This window comes from Corvus hawaiiensis, chromosome 3 (assembly GCF_020740725.1).
Source record: "Corvus hawaiiensis isolate bCorHaw1 chromosome 3, bCorHaw1.pri.cur, whole genome shotgun sequence".
NCBI classification, from domain to species: domain Eukaryota; kingdom Metazoa; phylum Chordata; class Aves; order Passeriformes; family Corvidae; genus Corvus; species Corvus hawaiiensis.
Window position 1 is genome coordinate 111090567 of NC_063215.1, and position 5804 is coordinate 111096370.

Genomic DNA, 5804 nt, shown 5'->3' on the forward strand with positions numbered 1-5804 from the left:
AGGGCATAGTATAATACACTGACCAAAGTTTATCTTCCAACCAGCTCAAAGGACAGGAGGAGCAATCTGCAAATGGACTGAGATCACTGAAACATTTTGTGCAGGGCTGTGTGTGTGCAGGACTTGGGACAAGCTGGGAGGTGGTACTGCAGACATCTCAATGTTAAATGTGTTCTGTGCCTGGAATAACTGACAGGAATGGGTGTCTTTCACTTGGACAGCATCAGAATAGAGCTGAAGCCCCAGAGGAACTGAAATTGCACTCTTGTCACCTTTTCTCCCCACAGTAAGATGAAGAAAAGCCATTCATGCTCCACACATCTTTGAGGTTTTAGTTATGTTCAGTTCCTTACAAAAAGTTGATAAACTGTGCTGGCTGCAATAGGAAGTACTGAGCACTGGTTACACAGGGTTTGGGTTTCCTCTGCTCTCTCACACTACTGGTGAGGTAACGTAATCTGCAGTTGGATCTACCACGTAACTTGCTGTACGAACTGTTGTTTCTGCGGGGGCCATCGCTGAAGTTTCCACTTCCCTTTCTCTATTACTTTGTGTATCTGTGAAACAATGCCTGTTCTGTTTGATGTTTGCCATCAGAAATCCAGTGAATCCTTTGAAATGTGCTCTCCTCTCTGGTGCAGTCGTTCTCTTTAGGCACTTCAGGGAAGGTGACCAGATGTGCAGGAATGCCCCAGATGACAAACTTCATTTAGCAGACAGCAATTAATTCTCTGCTGAATACAAAAATTGATTTCTTAACATTTTTAACATTTGTGCTTTTACTTTTCCCTATTCCAGTGAAACACAAACCTCCAACCACCCCAGTTCCTTACTCTGTTGTGAGGAATAATGCTCACAAGCCACAATAAATAGGACTCTGCCACATACGGCGCTGCATAAATGTACCCAGCCAAGTCAGAGTAGACACAGGGACAAACCAACACCAGCACCAGCTAACTATGAAATTGCAAATTAGATGTACTTCTGAAGTAGGGCACAGGTTAATAAGAGTTTGGGAAGCTGTTTCATCTCAGAGAAATAACAGCTTCCATGTCTGAAAGCATATTTAATCTGTGCGACTGTCCGGGCAGTGTGGCAGCCGTAGCAACCCATGGCTTCAGGGTGTAAGGGCAGAGGGAAGAAGTGGGTCTGCTCCAGCTCTGCAGGAGGTGCAGAGGGGACTCTCTGCTTCCCGTGTGGCGGGCTGAGGTCACTGCTGCTGTGGTGTCACCATCTGCAGCCGAGTGTCTGCACGTGTACCCGTCTGACTGGATAAGCAGGCTCAGGACCCTTGCCTGGTTTCTATCTGGGATCGCAGCGATGATTTATAACCCTCTATCACATTCTGTCCTGTCCCTCCTCCTGCCTTCAGGGGTTTTTCATGGTTTGTCTTGAACACCACGAACCTCTGGATGGTTAGAGGGGCCTTGCTTGTCTCTCGCTAACAGGAGTGCAATGCAGGGAGCAGTCTCAGATGCCAGTTAGGGGGACATTATTTATGTACCTTCAGGGCTGAATTCTGCCTGTGAAAAGAGAGGTTTATATTATCCTGTTAGTGAAATCAACTGCAGAATTTCCTTCAGCTTGGGCTATAGTGCTCTACCAGAGCAGCCAAGGAAAAGCCACGAGCACAGACTGGCTTGACCTGTAACAAACTTCCTCAGTCCTGTCCACCCTGGGGCAGCATCCTGACCCACTAACTCATGTTTTTGAGGTTGAACTCTGCTGGTTCCTGGTTCCACTCAGGTGATCTGCCCTCCCCTGCTTGCATGTCTCTCCTCCCCAGGCCACAAAAGCCCCATGCCAGAGGATCTCTGGGGAGTGGGGGGACAAGAGGACAGAGAATGGGAGGGAGAGAGAAAGCAAGCTGCAGTGGCTGCAGTCAGGTGTAAGAAGGGAAAGGAAGGAGGAAAACCAGCACAGATGATGGAGGAGGAATGTTAGAACTGCATGAGCTCAGGTTTTGCATTGCAGTACAGAGCCCCCCTTCCCTCCTGCCACGGGGCTGTCAGTGGGACTGGGACGGGACCACCTTGCAGAGAGCAGAGACCTGCACAGGATCCATTCTGCCCTTCTCTGCTGCCCTTATTTTTTATGAAATTGTCCATATTTTTAAGCTATATAACCACACCACACAGTCGCAGGGCAAAGGAAGGCTTCAGGTGTGCTATTTGACGCTCTACCACAATTTTACCCTGGAAATGTCTTTCTTTCCCCTGCATAACAGTTCTTGAACCAACGGTAGGAGGAATTGGGCTCCTGACCCAGAACTGCCTCCCCATAAGCTGTCATGTTAGCACAGCAGTGTTCAGAAATCATTTGCCCCCTGCTGTGTCCTTTTCCCTGGACTATGTATAAAATGAAAAAAACCACAGGTATTTATTTGCCCTCCTGCCTTCCTCTGCCCTTCCTTTCCCCTCCCCCTTCTCAGTGTCTGGTCTGTGGAGTGGGAAGCTGGCAGGCTGATAGATGCACAGCAGCCTCGGAAGAAGGTCAAGCACCAGGAACACACAACATTGCAAAGGCTGTTTGGATACTGGGAGTGCGGGGGAACAAACACTGATTTTAGCTTATCAACAGCAGCGTGTCTCTCTGGCCTCGCTCACAGTCCTCCCATGTGCATAATTTCTCTGCAGGACTTGTCAGCTACCAGTGTTTTTAGACAATACAACCAGGCCATTTCAGATGTGTTGGCAGCACACCTAAATTGGTGTCAACAAATTCCTCCTATTAATTCTTGATTTAGGAAGTAAAAGACAAGGGAGAAGTAAGTTGCTGATGGACCCGTGGTGCCCCTGGGAGGGAAAGTACAAAGGTACCCATATTCAGATGTAGTAAGGTGTCAGAAGAATAACTGTGGAGAGGAAAATGGTATTCTGGAACTGTTTAACAGAGCTGGTCCACTATCACACATTGCTTAAGGGAATTTATGGGTCTGTGAATCACCAGGAACTGGCTGATGTCCGTCTCTGCCTCTCACTTTGGCTGGACACCTGGCTGTGCTTTCACATCCCACAGTGAGGGGAATGGAGCCCAAGGCTTCACATTGGTACCAATCACAGGCAGGAGACAAGAGATACAGGGAAGGTGGAGTGTCAAGAGCACTTGGATGTGAAGTGATAGCAGGATGCTCAGAGAGCAGATGTCCAACCCTGGCGAGCTAAATCTCTTTTGGGAAACTCCTAGAAGGAGATCTAAGCACCTTGTTCTGGTTCTTTTCTTCAAGCCTAGTTGCTTCAGTATTGCTGTGAGCACACCTGTGTTTTTAGGGCAACTGTCACCCAAATTTGAAGCAGAAAATTATGTTGAGTGGAGCAGGACATGAAACACTGTAATAAGCAGGTTACATATTAACTTTGATATCCTTTTTTACTTTACACTGTTGCCATGGTTCAGATCTTGATTTCACAACATTTTGGAAAACTGACAATACCACATTTTGTATTGTATGAGTAGCCATCCAATACAAAGCAGAGGAAGCAGAGGGGTTTGGGAGTTGGAGTTTCTGGGACACAAGCCTCTGGAAGCAGGGTAATACTGCCAGCTTAGGACAGCAACTGAACAGATTTGCTAAAATAATGGAAAAAAGAAGGTTGGAAGAGACTCCAAGAGATGATCTAGTCAGTTTCTCTGCTTCAGCTGCACCTATTTGAATCTCAATAGCGATATTCTTGAAAACGTCCAGATATGACAATTCCACTGTTCCCACAGGCCATTTATGACAGCACCCACAAGAAAGGTAAAAAAAGCTCACTGCTAAAATGATTCCATGGATAAATTAAGCAACTTAGGCTTTTACTTAAGGTTGCTGGTAAATTCAGTACACTTTAGTTCATCTGTTACACCCTGGGCATCTTTTCAATCATAATCTTCAGTGCCACAAGCGATAAAGAAGACACAGCTTGAGCTGATATGCTGAGTTTCTGCGGCTCTGTGCCAGCTGAGGATGTGGCCTGTTTGTTTTTATAATGGCAGCTCAGACTCTGGACCACAGCGCTGCAACAGGAGGCCGGACTTTGAGGGTGCTGTCTCCTGATGTCCTGCTCGCGGCACTCATCTCCTGCTAGCAAATGAACCCTTTGTTCCTGCTGCAGACCTTGGTTCACCTCCCCACAGACATCGGGGCAGAGTCCTGCTAGACAGCACACTTGAACAGAGCCCAGAAGCATAAGGTTTGCTGAAGTGGGGGTCAGAGTACTCCCTGCAGGTGCTGCCCAGGGCTATCTTCTCCCTCTGACTCACGCATTTTGCAACACAGCCGAGATAGCAGGGTAGTGCTCCCTGGAATTCGGCCGCTCTGCTCTTTGCCTAGGTGTCTGTTTGTTTAAGAGTTCGATTCATCAACCAATTACCATCCAAATGCTCTGGCTCCTACTCACCCAGCTGGGCTGGCATCTCCCTGCCTGGCACCGGATGTTATTGAACACTGACATTGATCTAATACTGAAGGTTGTTTTATTGGGTTTTGTAGGTGCCTTTGATGCCAGAGTTCTGGAAGGCAGTTTCACCCTGGTAAGCTGAAAAGCTTGTATGTTCTTATGCATGTGCATGGCATCCAGAAGTGGCAAAAGGATACATTTCTAAAGAAAAGCAGCAAATTAAATCAATGGCTGTACTTTCTTTCGGCTTCCATTCTACTGTCGCACCCCTTTTCTTCCCTGTCAGCTTCTGTGCCACCAGGCTCTCTTCTGACCTCTTCCTCTTTCAAAAACTTTCTTCTTAATTTTTCTTTGCTCATAATCCTCCTCTGTTTGCTCATCCTGTTTACACACCTGCCCTGCACAGCATCTTCCATACTTTCTCTATTGCATGCTTACAGAGGCCTGCAATGTGCAATTCAGCAACAGAATGCCTCCCTTGTCTCATGGCCTGACATTGACAATATCATTTCACACTTTCCATAATCTAAATTTTGAATCTCTTTGTGGTTTTTTGACTTTCTTGGCCCTCGACATTTTGTTCTCACCCTATTCATCCCTTGGAATCTCCATCTAAGTTGCTTTGGGGCGTTCATGAGCAGGCCTGTGGAACTGCTTGCACGTGCACATGCAGTTTAGCTGTCAGGAGATGCATATACAATTCAGTGTCAGGAGAGAGAGTCTCAGACCTCTGTAATGACATTTGGGTCTGCAGTTCCATTATTAGACCGTCTTCTGGAATTATCTGTTTCCATGGTGGCTACAAATGCAGGAAGGAGGAGCCACCTCCCACACTACCCAGGAACAAATGCATATCTTCAGGAGGAAAGGACAAACAACTTTTGCCAAGCTCCACAGGCACTTTCCTCTCCCCACAGGCTTAATCTGGAGTCCTGCCAAGGTAATGGTTAGACACAGGGTTTGGGAAATTCTGTTACAGCTCAAAGACGCAGCACTCACTAGACACTCAAGACACAGAACATACTGTTCCGGGTTTGGGCCTCCTTTCTGAAAAGTCTCAGAATTCTTTCTTATGACTGTGTTTTTCTTGTCCATACTTTCTTTTCACTTTCTTGATATATTTAATGTCTAAAAATGGCAACAGAGAAAAAAAAAACAAACAAGCAGGCACCAAGGCCACTTAGTCTACCCAAAATTCTGAATTAAATCTCTATTTGATGCTGTATCTTTCTGTAAACAGGTACATTTCAGCTCAAGAGTTTTACTTTGTTAAGTATTATGGGATTTGGGGAGATTTGCAAATAAGCTTACATAATTGGTTTATCCTATCAGTAATGTTGATAACTGCATACCTTAGTTGGCTGGCAGACTAAACTTTTGAGTCATCATACACTAAATTAAACTAACAATCAACAGAAAACCAGA